The sequence below is a fragment of the Macaca fascicularis genome, chromosome 15 (genome assembly GCF_037993035.2).
Source record: "Macaca fascicularis isolate 582-1 chromosome 15, T2T-MFA8v1.1".
NCBI classification, from domain to species: Eukaryota; Metazoa; Chordata; class Mammalia; order Primates; family Cercopithecidae; genus Macaca; species Macaca fascicularis.
In genome coordinates this window covers 33,481,925-33,494,929 of record NC_088389.1, presented here as the reverse complement: position 1 = coordinate 33,494,929, position 13,005 = coordinate 33,481,925, and positions in this window count along the sequence as shown.

The window sequence follows — 13,005 nt, the reverse complement described above, 5'->3', positions numbered from 1 at the left end:
CAAATATCACTTTGCCAATTCCACAAGAACTGTCTTAACGAAAGACTTCTTGAGGGGGAAGCTGAACCTCTGTGAGATGATTTCACAGAACACAAAGAAGTTTCTCAGAAAGCTTCTTTCTCTTTGTTATCGGTGGATATTTCCTTTGGCCCTATAGTCTTCAAAGGGATCCGAAATATCTGTTCACAGATTGCACAGAAATAAGGCTAGCAAAGAGATCCACGAAATACAGATGTAACTCTGTGAGATGAATTAACAGAACACTAAGCAGTTCTTCAGAAAGCTTCTTTCCAGATTTCCTCTGAGGATATTTCCTTTTTCACCATAGCCCTCTAAGGGCTTCCAAATATCACTTTGCCAATTCCAAAAGAACTGTCTTGGCGAAAGGCTTCTTGAGGGGAAAGCTTTAACTCTGTGAGATGATTTCACAGAACACAAAGAAGTTTCTCAGAAAGCTTCTTTTTCTTTGTTATTGGAGGATATTTCCTTTGGCCCTATAGTCTTCAAAGGGATCCCAAATATCTGTTCTCAGATTCCACAGAAATAAGGCTAGCAAAGAGATCCACGAAATACCGATGTAACTCTGTGAGATGAATTAACAGAACACTAAGCAGTTCTTCAGAAAGCTTCTTTCCAGATTTCATCTGAGGATATTTCCTTTTTCACCATAGCCCTCTAAGGGCTTCCAAATATCACTTTGCCAATTCCACAAGAACTCTCTTGGCGAAAGGCTTCTTGAGGGGAAAGCTGTAACTCTGTGAGATGATTTCACAGAACACAAAGAAGTTTCTCAGAAAGCTTCTTTGTCTTTGTTATCGGAGGATATATTCCTTTGGCCCTATAGTCTTCAAAGGGATCCGAAATATCTGTTCTCAGATTCCACAGAAATAAGGCAAGCAAAGAGATCCACGAAATACAGATGTAACTCTGTGAGATGAATTAACAGAACATTAAGCAGTTTCTCAGAAAGTTTCTTTCCAGATTTCATCTGAGGATATTTCCTTTTTCACCATAGCCCTCTATGGGCTTCCAAATATCACTTTGCCAATTCCAGAAGAACTGTCTTAGCGAAAGGATTCTGGAGGGGAAAGCTGTAACTCTGTGAGATGATTTCACAGAACACAAACAAGTTTCTCAGAAAGCTTCTTTCTCTTTGTAATCGGAGGATATTTCCTTTGGCCCTATCGTCTTCAAAGGGATCCGAAATATCTGTTCTCAGATTCCACAGAAATAAGGCTAGCAAAGACATCCACGAAATACAGATGGAACTCTCTGAGATGAATTAACAGAACACTAAGCAGTTTCTCAGGAAGCTTCTTTCCAGATTTCATCGGAGAATATTTCCTTTTTCACCATAGCCCTCTAAGGGCATCCAAATATCACTTTGCCAATTCCACAAGAACTGTCTTAACGAAAGACTTCTTGAGGGGAAAGCTGTAACTCTGTGGGATGATTTCACAGAACACAAAGAAGTTTCTCAGAAAGCTTCTTTCTCTTTGTTATCGGTGGATATTTACTTTGGCCCTATAGTCTTCAAAGGGATCCGAAATATCTGTTCTCAGATTCCACAGAAATAAGGCTAGCAAAGAGATCCACGAAATACAGATGTAACTCTGTGAGATGAATTAACAGAACACTAAGCAGTTCTTCAGAAAGCTTCTTTCCAGATTTCATCTGAGGATATTTCCTTTTTCACCATAGCCCTCTAAGGGCTTCCAAATATCACTTTGCCAATTCCACAAGAACTGTCTTGGCGAAAGGCTTCTTGAGGGGAAAGCTTTAACTCTGTGAGATGATTTCACAGAACACAAAGAAGTTTCTCAGAAAGCTTCTTTTTCTTTGTTATCGGAGGATATTTCCTTTGGCCCTATCGTCTTCAAAGGGATCCGAAATATCTGTTCTCAGATTCCACAGAAATAAGGCTAGCAAAGAGATCCACGAAATACAGATGTAACTCTGTGAGATGAATTAACAGAACACTAAGCAGTTTCTCAGAAAGCTTCTTTCCAGATTTCATCTGAGGATATTTCCTTTTTCACCATAGCCCTCTAAGGGCTTCCAAATATCACTTTGCCAATTCCACAAGAACTGTCTTAGCGAAAAGATTCTGGAGGGGAAAGCTGTAACTCTGTGAGATGATTTCACAGAACACAAACAAGTTTCTCAGAAAGCTTCTTTCTCTTTGTAACCGGAGGATATTTCCTTTGGCCCTATAGTCTTCAAAGGGATCCAAAATATCTGTTCTCAGATTCCACAGAAATAAGGCTAGCAAAGCCATCCACGAAATACAGATGGAACTCTCTGAGATGAATTAACAGAACACCAAGCAGTTTCTCAGAAAGCTTCTTTCCAGATTTCATCGGAGGATATTTCCTTTTTCACCATATCCCTCTAAGGGCATCCAAATATCACTTTGCCAATTCCACAAGAACTGTCTAAACGAAAGACTTCTTGAGGGGAAAGCTGTAACTCTGTGAGATGATTTCACAGAACACAAAGAAGTTTCTCAGAAAGCTTCTTTCTCTTTGTTATCGGTGGATATTTAATTTGCCCCTATAGTCTTCAAAGGGATCCGAATTATCTGTTCTCAGATTCCACAGAAATAAGGCTAGCAAAGAGATCCACGAAATACAGATGTAACTCTATGAGGTGAATTAACAGAACACTAAGCAGTTCTTCAGAAAGCTTCTTTCCAGATTTCATCTGAGGATATTTCCTTTTTCACCATAGCCCTCTAAGGGCTTCCAAATATCACTTTGCCAATTCCACAAGAACTGTCTTGGCGAAAGGCTTCTTGAGGGGAAAGCTTTAACTCTGTGAGATGATTTCACAGAACACAAAGAAGTTTCTCAGAAAGCTTCTTTCTCTTTGTTATCGGAGGATATTTCCTTTGGCCTATTAGTCTTCAAAGGGATCCGAAATATCTGTTCTCAGATTGCACAGAAATAAGGCTAGCAAAGAGATCCACGAAATACAGATGTAACTCTGTGAGATGAATTAACAGAAAACTAAGCAGTTTCTCAGAAAGCTTCTTTCCAGATTTCATCTGAGGATATTTACTTTTTCACCATAGCCCTCCATGGGCTTCCAAATAACACTTTGCCAATTCCACAAGAACTGTCTTAGCGAAAGGCTTCTTGAGGGGAAAGCTGTAACTCTGTGAGATGATTTCACAGAACACAAAGAAGTTTCTCAGAAAGCTTCTTTCTCTTTGTTATCGGAGGATATTTCCTTTGGTCCTACAGTCTTCAAAGGGATCCGAAATATCTGTTCTCAGATTCCACAGAAATAAGGCTAGCAAAGACATCCACGAAATACAGATGTAACTCTCTGAGATGAATTAACAGAACACTAAGCAGTTTCTCAGAAAGCTTCTTTCCAGATTTCATCTGACGATATTTCCTTTTTCACCATAGCCCTTTAAGGGCATCCAAATATCCCTTTGCCAATTGCACAAGAACTGTCTTAGCGAAAGGCTTCTTGAGGGGAAAGCTGTAACTCTGTGAGATGATTTCACAGAACACAAAGAAGTTTCTCAGAAAGCTTCTTTCTCTTTGTCATCGGTGGATATTTCCTTTGGCCCTACAGTCTTCAAATGGATCCGAAATATCTGTTCTCAGATTCCACAGAAATAAGGCTAGCAAAGAGATCCACGAAATACCGATGTAAATCTGTGAGATGAATTAACAGAACACTAAGAAGTTCTTAAGAAACCGTCTTTCCAGATTTCATCTGAGGATATTTCCTTTTTCACCATAGCCCTCTAAGGGCTTCCAAATATCACTTTGCCAATTCCGCAAGAACTGTCTTGGCGAAAGCCTTCTTGAGGGGAAAGCTGTAACTCTGTGAGATGATTTCACAGAACACAAAGAAGTTTCTCAGAAAGCTTCTTTCTCTTTGTTATCGGAGGATATTTCCTTTGGCCTATTAGTCTTCAAAGGGATCCGAAATATCTGTTCTCAGATTCCACAGAAATAAGGCTAGCAAAGAGATCCACGAAATACAGATGTAATTCTGTGAGATGAATTAACAGAAAACTAAGCAGTTTCTCAGAAAGCTTCTTTCCAGATTTCATCTGAGGATATTTCCTTTTTCACCATAGCCCTCTATGGGCTTCCAAATATCACTTTGCCAATTCCACAAGAACTGTCTTAGCGAAAGGCTTCTTGAGGGGAAAGCTGTAACTCTGTGAGATGATTTCACAGAACACAAAGAAGTTTCTCAGAAAGCTTCTTTCTCTTTGTTATCGGAGGATATTTCCTTTGGGCCTATCGTCTTCAAAGGGATCCGAAATATCTGTTCTCAGATTCCACAGAAATAAGGCTAGCAAAGAGATCCACGAAATACAGATGTAACTCTATGAGGTGAATTAACAGAACACTAAGCAGTTCTTCAGAAAGCTTCTTTCCAGATTTCATCTGAGGATATTTCCTTTTTCACCATAGCCCTCTAAGGGCTTCCAAATATCACTTTGCCAATTCCACAAGAACTGTCTTGGCGAAAGGCTTCTTGAGGGGAAAGCTTTAACTCTGTGAGATGATTTCACAGAACACAAAGAAGTTTCTCAGAAAGCTTCTTTCTCTTTGTTATCGGAGGATATTTCCTTTGGCCTATTAGTCTTCAAAGGGATCCGAAATATCTGTTCTCAGATTGCACAGAAATAAGGCTAGCAAAGAGATCCACGAAATACAGATGTAACTCTGTGAGATGAATTAACAGAAAACTAAGCAGTTTCTCAGAAAGCTTCTTTCCAGATTTCATCTGAGGATATTTACTTTTTCACCATAGCCCTCCATGGGCTTCCAAATAACACTTTGCCAATTCCACAAGAACTGTCTTAGCGAAAGGCTTCTTGAGGGGAAAGCTGTAACTCTGTGAGATGATTTCACAGAACACAAAGAAGTTTCTCAGAAAGCTTCTTTCTCTTTGTTATCGGAGGATATTTCCTTTGGTCCTACAGTCTTCAAAGGGATCCGAAATATCTGTTCTCAGATTCCACAGAAATAAGGCTAGCAAAGACATCCACGAAATACAGATGTAACTCTCTGAGATGAATTAACAGAACACTAAGCAGTTTCTCAGAAAGCTTCTTTCCAGATTTCATCTGACGATATTTCCTTTTTCACCATAGCCCTTTAAGGGCATCCAAATATCCCTTTGCCAATTGCACAAGAACTGTCTTAGCGAAAGGCTTCTTGAGGGGAAAGCTGTAACTCTGTGAGATGATTTCACAGAACACAAAGAAGTTTCTCAGAAAGCTTCTTTCTCTTTGTCATCGGTGGATATTTCCTTTGGCCCTACAGTCTTCAAATGGATCCGAAATATCTGTTCTCAGATTCCACAGAAATAAGGCTAGCAAAGAGATCCACGAAATACCGATGTAAATCTGTGAGATGAATTAACAGAACACTAAGAAGTTCTTCAGAAACCGTCTTTCCAGATTTCATCTGAGGATATTTCCTTTTTCACCATAGCCCTCTAAGGGCTTCCAAATATCACTTTGCCAATTCCGCAAGAACTGTCTTGGCGAAAGCCTTCTTGAGGGGAAAGCTGTAACTCTGTGAGATGATTTCACAGAACACAAAGAAGTTTCTCAGAAAGCTTCTTTCTCTTTGTTATCGGAGGATATTTCCTTTGGCCTATTAGTCTTCAAAGGGATCCGAAATATCTGTTCTCAGATTCCACAGAAATAAGGCTAGCAAAGAGATCCACGAAATACAGATGTAATTCTGTGAGATGAATTAACAGAAAACTAAGCAGTTTCTCAGAAAGCTTCTTTCCAGATTTCATCTGAGGATATTTCCTTTTTCACCATAGCCCTCTATGGGCTTCCAAATATCACTTTGCCAATTCCACAAGAACTGTCTTAGCGAAAGGCTTCTTGAGGGGAAAGCTGTAACTCTGTGAGATGATTTCACAGAACACAAAGAAGTTTCTCAGAAAGCTTCTTTCTCTTTGTTATCGGAGGATATTTCCTTTGGGCCTATCGTCTTCAAAGGGATCCGAAATATCTGTTCTCAGATTCCACAGAAATAAGGCTAGCAAAGACATCCACGAAATACAGATGTAACTCTGTGAGATGAATTAACAGAACACTAAGCAGTTTCTCAGAAAGCTTCTTTCCAGATTTCATCTCAAGATATTTCCTTTTTCACGATAGCCCTCTATGGGCATCCAAATATCCCTTTGCCAATTCCACAAGAACTGTCTTAGCGAAAGGCTTCTTGAGGGGAAAGCTGTAACTCTGTGAGATGATTTCGCAGAACACAAAGAAGTTTCTCAGAAAGCTTCTTTCTCTTTGTTATCGGTGGATATTTCCTTTGGCCCTATAGTCTTCAAAGGGATCCGAAATATCTGTTCTCAGATTCCACAGAAATAAGGCTAGCAAAGAGATCCACGAAATACAGATGTAACTCTGTGAGATGAATTAACAGAACACTAAGCAGTTCTTCAGAAAGCTTCTTTCCAGATTTCATCTGAGGATATTTCCTTTTTCACCATAGCCCTCAAAGGGTTACCAAATATCACTTTGCCAATTCCACAAGAACTGTCTTAGCGAAAGGCTTCTTCTAGGGAAAGCTCTAACTCTGTGAAATGATTTCACAGAAAACAAAGAAGTTTCTCAGAAAGCTTCTTTCTCTTTGTTATCGGGGGATATTTCCTTTGGCCCTATAGTCTTCAAAGGGATCTGAAATATCTGTTCTCAGATTCCACAGAAATAAGGCTAGCAAAGACATCTACGAAATACAGATGAAACTCTCTGAGATGAATTCACAGAACACTAAGCAGTTTCTCAGAAAGCTTCTTTCCAGATTTCATCTGACGATATTTCCTTTTTCACCATAGCCCTTTAAGGGCATCCAAATATCCCTTTGCCAATTCCACAAGAACTGTCTTAGCGAAAGGCTTCTTGAGGGGAACGCTGTAACTCTGTGAGATGATTTCACAGAACACAAAGAAGTTTCTCAGAAAGCTTCTTTCTCTTTGTCATCGGTGGATATTTCCTTTGGCCCTATAGTCTTCAAATGGATCCGAAATATCTGTTCTCAGATTCCACAGAAATAAGGCTAGCAAAGAGATCCACGAAATACCGATGTAAATCTGTGAGATGAATTAACAGAACACTAAGAAGTTCTTCAGAAACCGTCTTTCCAGATTTCATCTGAGGATATTTCCTTTTTCACCTTAGCCCTCTAAGGGCTTCCAAATATCACTTTGCCAATTCCGCAAGAACTGTCTTGGCGAAAGGCTTCTTGAGGGGAAAGCTGTAACTCTGTGAGATGATTTCACAGAACACAAAGAAGTTTCTCAGAAAGCTTCTTTCTCTTTGTTATCGGAGGATATTTCCTTTGGCCTATTAGTCTTCAAAGGGATCCGAAATATCTGTTCTCACATACCACAGAAAAAAGGCTAGCAAAGATATCCACTGAATACAGATGTAACTCTGTGAGAAGAATGAACAGAACACTCAGCAGTTTCTCAGAAAGCTTCCTTCCAGATTTCAACTGAGGATATTTCCTTTTTCACCATAGCCGTCAATGGGCTTCCCAATATCACTTTGCCAATTCCACAAGAACTGGCTTAGCGAAAGGCTTGTTGAGGGGAAAGCTGTAACTCCGTGAGATGATTTCACACAACACAAAGAAGTTTCTCAGAAAGCTTCTTTGTCTTTGTTATCGGAGGATATTTCCTTTGGCCTATTAGTCTTCAAAGGGTTCCGAAATATCTGTTCTCAGATTCCACAGAAATAAGGCTAGCAAAGAGATCCACGAAATACAGATGTAACTCTGTGAGATGAATTAACAGAACACTAAGCAGTTCTTCAGAAAGCTTCTTTCCAGATTCATCTGAGGATATTTCCTTTTTCACCATAGCCCTGCAAGGGCTTCCAAATATCACTTTGCCAATTCCACAAGAACTGTCTTGGCGAAAGGCTTCTTGAGGGGAAAGCTGTAACTTTGTGAGATGATTTCACAGAACACAAAGAAGTTTCTCAGAAATCTTCTTTGTCTTTGTTATCGGAGGATATTTCCTTTGGCCCTATAGTCTGCAAAGGGATCCGAAATATCTGTTCTCAGATTCCACAGAAATAAGGCTAGCAAAGACATCCACGAAATACAGATGGAACTCTCTGAGATAAATTAACAGAACACTAAGCAGTTTCTCACAAAGCTTCTTTCCAGATTTCATCGGAGAATAGTTCCTTTTTCACCGTAGCCCTCTAAGGGCATCCAAATATCACTTTGCCAATTCCACAAGAACTGTCTTAACGAAAGACTTCTTGAGGGGAAAGCTGTAACTCTGTGAGATGATTTCACAGAACACAAAGAAGTTTCTCAGAAAGCTTCTTTCTCTTTGTTATCGGTGGATATTTCCTTTGCCCCTATAGTCTTCAAAGGGATCCGAAATATCTGTTCTCAGATTCCACAGAAATAAGGCTAGCAAAGAGATCCACGAAATACAGATGTAACTCTGTGAGATGAATTAACAGAACACTAAGCAGTTCTTCAGAAAGCTTCTTTCCAGATTTCATCTGAGGATATTTCCTTTTTCACCATAGCACTCTAAGGGCTTCCAAATATCACTTTGCCAATTCCACAAGAACAGTCTTGGCGAAAGGCTTCTTGAGGGGAAAGCTTTAACTCTGTGAGATGATTTCACAGAACACAAAGAAGTTTCTCAGAAAGCTTCTTTTTCTTTGTTATCGGAGGATATTTCCTTTGGCCTATTAGTCTTCAAAGGGATCCGAAATATCTGTTCTCAGATTCCACAGAAATAAGGCTAGCAAAGAGATCCACGAAATACAGATGTAAGTCTGTGAGATGAACTAACAGAACACTAAGCAGTTTCTCAGAAAGCTTCTTTCCAGATTTCATCTGAGGATATTTCCTTTTTCACCATAGCCCTCTATGGGCTTCCAAATAACACTTTGCCAATTCCACAAGAACTGTCTTAGCGAAAGGCTTCTTGAGGGGAAAGCTGTAACTCTGTGAGATGATTTCACAGAACACAAAGAAGTTTCTCAGAAAGCTTCTTTCTCTTTGTTATCAGACGATATTTCCTTTCGTCCTATAGTCTTCAAAGGGATCCGAAATATCTGTTCTCAGATTCCACAGAAATAAGGCTAGCAAAGACATCCAGGAAATACAGATGTAACTCTCTGAGATGAATTAACAGAACACTAAGCAGTTTCTCAGAAAGCTTCTTTCCAGATTTCATCTGAGGATATTTCCTTTTTCACCATAGCCCTCCAAGGGCATCCAAATATCCCTTTGCCAATTCCACAAGAACTGTCTTAGCGAAAGGCTTCTTGAGGGGAAAGCTGTAACTCTGTGAGATGATTTCACAGAACACAAAGAAGTTTCTCAGACAGCTTCTTTCTCTTTGTTATCGGTGGATATTTTCTTTGGCCCTATAGTCTTCAAATGGATCCGAAATATCTGTTCTCAGATTCCACAGAAATAAGGCTAGCAAAGAGATCCACGATATACAGATGTAACTCTCTGAGATGAATTAACAGAACACTGAGAAGTTCTTCAGAAACCTTCTTTCCAGATTTCATCTGAGGATATTTCCTTTTTCACCATAGCCCTCTAAGGGCTTCCAAATATCACTTTGCCAATTCCGCAAGAACTGTCTTGGCGAAAGCCTTCTTGAGGGGAAAGCTGTAACTCTGTGAGATGATTTCACAGAACACAAAGAAGTTTCTCAGAAAGCTTCTTTCTCTTTGTTATCGGAGGATATTTCCTTTGGCCCTATAGTCCTCAAAGGGATCCGAAATATCTGTTCTCAGATACCACAGAAAAAAGGCTAGCAAAGAGATCCACTGAATACAGATGTACCTCTGTGAGATGAATGAACGGAACACTCAGCAGTTTCTCAGAAAGCTTCCTTCCAGATTACAACTGAGGATATTTCCTTTTTCACCATAGCCGTCAATGGGCTTCCCAATATCACTTTGCCAATTCCACAAGAACTGGCTTAGCGAAAGGCTTGTTGAGGGGAAAGCTGTAACTCTGTCAGATGATTTCACAGAACACAAAGAAGTTTCTCAGAAAGCTTCTTTCTCTTTGTTATCGGTGGATATTTCCTTTGGCCCTATAGTCTCAAAGGGATCCGAAATATCTGTTCTCAGATTCCACAGAAATAAGGCTAGCAAAGAGATCCACGAAATACAGATGTAACTCTGTGAGATGAATTAACAGAACACTAAGCAGTTCTTCAGAAAGCTTCTTTCCAGATTCATCTGAGGATATTTCCTTTATCACCATAGCCCTCCAAGGGCTTCCAAATATCACTTTGCCAATTCCACAAGAACTGTCTTGGCGAAAGGCTTCTTGAGGGGAAAGCTGTAACTTTGTGAGATGATTTCACAGAACACAAAGAAGTTTCTCAGAAAGCTTCTTTCTCTTTTTAATCGGAGGATATTTCCTTTGGCCCTATCGACTTCAAAGGGATCCGAAATATCTGTTCTCAGATTCCACAGAAATAAGGCTAGCAAAGACATCCACGAAATACAGATGGAACTCTCTGAGATGAATTAACTGAACACTAAGCAGTTTCTCAGAAAGCTTCTTTCCAGATTTCATCGGAGGATATTTCCTTTTTCACCATAGCCCTATAAGGGCATCCAAATATCACTTTGCCAATTCCACAAGAACTGTCTTAACGAAAGACTTCTTGAGGGGGAAGCTGTACCTCTGTGAGATGATTTCACAGAACACAAAGAAGTTTCTCAGAAAGCTTCTTTCTCTTTGTTATCGGTGGATATTTCCTTTGGCCCTATAGTCTTCAAAGGGATCCGAAATATCTGTTCACAAATTGCACAGAAATAAGGCTAGCAAAGAGATCCACGAAATACAGATGTAACTCTGTGAGATGAATTAACAGAACACTAAGCAGTTCTTCATAAAGCTTCTTTCCAGATTTCCTCTGAGGATATTTCCTTTTTCACCATAGCCCTCTAAGGGCTTCCAAATATCACTTTGCCAATTCCACAAGAACTGTCTTGGCGAAAGGCTTCTTGAGGGGAAAGCTTTAACTCTGTGAGATGATTTCACAGAACACAAAGAAGTTTCTCAGAAAGCTTCTTTTTCTTTGTTATTGGAGGATATTTCCTTTGGCCCTATAGTCTTCAAAGGGAACCAAAATATCTGTTCTCGGATTCCACAGAAATAAGGCTAGCAAAGAGATCCACGAAATACCGATGTAACTCTGTGAGATGAATTCACAGAACACTAAGCAGTTCTTCAGAAAGCTTCTTTCCAGATTTCATCTGAGGATATTTCCTTTTTCACCATAGCCCTCTAAGGGCTTCCAAATATCACTTTGCCAATTCCACAAGAACTCTCTTGGCGAAAGGCTTCTTGAGGGGAAAGCTGTAACTCTGTGAGATGATTTCACAGAACACAAAGAAGTTTCTCAGAAAGCTTCTTTGTCTTTGTTATCGGAGGATATTTCCTTTGGCCCTATAGTCGTCAAAGGGATCCGAAATATCTGTTCTCAGATTCCACAGAAATAAGGCAAGCAAAGAGATCCACGAAATACAGATGTAACTCTGTGAGATGAATTAACAGAACACTAAGCAGTTTCTCAGAAAGTTTCTTTCCAGATTTCATCTGAGGATATTTCCTTTTTCACCATAGCCCTCTAAGGGCTTCCAAATATCACTTTGCCAATTCCAGAAGAACTGTCTTAGCGAAAGGCTTCTGGAGGGGAAAGCTGTAACTCTGTGAGATGATTTCACAGAACACAAACAAGTTTCTCAGAAAGCTTCTTTCTCTTTGTAATCGGAGGATATTTCCTTTGGGCCTATCGTCTTCAAAGGGATCCGAAATATCTGTTCTCAGATTCCACAGAAATAAGGCTAGCAAAGACATCCACGAAATACAGATGGAACTCTGTGAGATGAATTAACAGAACACTCAGCAGTTTCTCAGAAAGCTTCTTTCAAGATTTCAACTGAGGATATTTCCTTTTTCACGATATCCCTCCATGGGCTTCGAAATATCACTTTGCCAATTCCACAAGAACTGGCTTAACGAAAAGCTTGTTGAGGGGAAACTGTAACTCTGTGAGATGATTTCACAGAACACAAAGAAGTTTCTCAGAAAGCTTCTTTGTCTTTGTTATCGGAGGATATTTCCTTTGGCCCTGTAGTCTTCAAAGGGATCCGAAATATCTTTTCTCAGATTCCACAGAAATAAGGCTAGCAAAGAGATCCACCAAGTACAGATGTAACTCTGTGAGATGAATTAACAGAACACTAAGCAGTTTCTCAGAAAGCTTCTTTCCAGATTTCAGCTGAGGATATTTCCTTTTTCACCATAGCCCTCTATGGGCTTCCAAATATCACTTTGCCAATTCCACAAGAACTGTCTTAGAGAAAGGATTCTTGAGGGGAAAGCTGTAACTCTGTGAGATGATTTCACAGAACACAAAGAAGTTTCTCAGAAAGCTTCTTTCTCTCTGTTATCGGAGGATATTTCCTTTGGCCCTATCGTCTTCAAAGGGATTCGAAATATCTGTTCTCAGATTCCACAGAAATAAGGCTAGCAAAGACATCCACGAAATACAGATGTAACTCTCTGACATGAATTAACAGAACACTAAGCAGTTTCTCAGAAAGCTTCTTTCCAGGTTTCATCGGAGGATATTTCCTTTTTCACCATAGCCCTCTATGGGCATCCAAATATCACATTGCCAATTCCACAAGAACTGTCTTTGCGAAAGGCTTCTTGAGGGGAAAGCTCTAACTCTGTGAGATGATTTCACAGAAAACAAAGAAGTTTCTCAGAAAGCTTCTTTCTCTTTGTTATCGGAGGATATTTCCTTTGGCCCTATTGTCTTCAAAGGGATCCGAAATATCTGTTCTCAGATTCCACAGAAATAAGGATAGCAAAGAGATCCACAAAGTACAAATGTAACTCAGTGAGATGAATTAACAGAACACTAAGCAGTTTCTCAGAAAGCTTCTTTCCAGATTTCATCTGAGGATATTTCCTT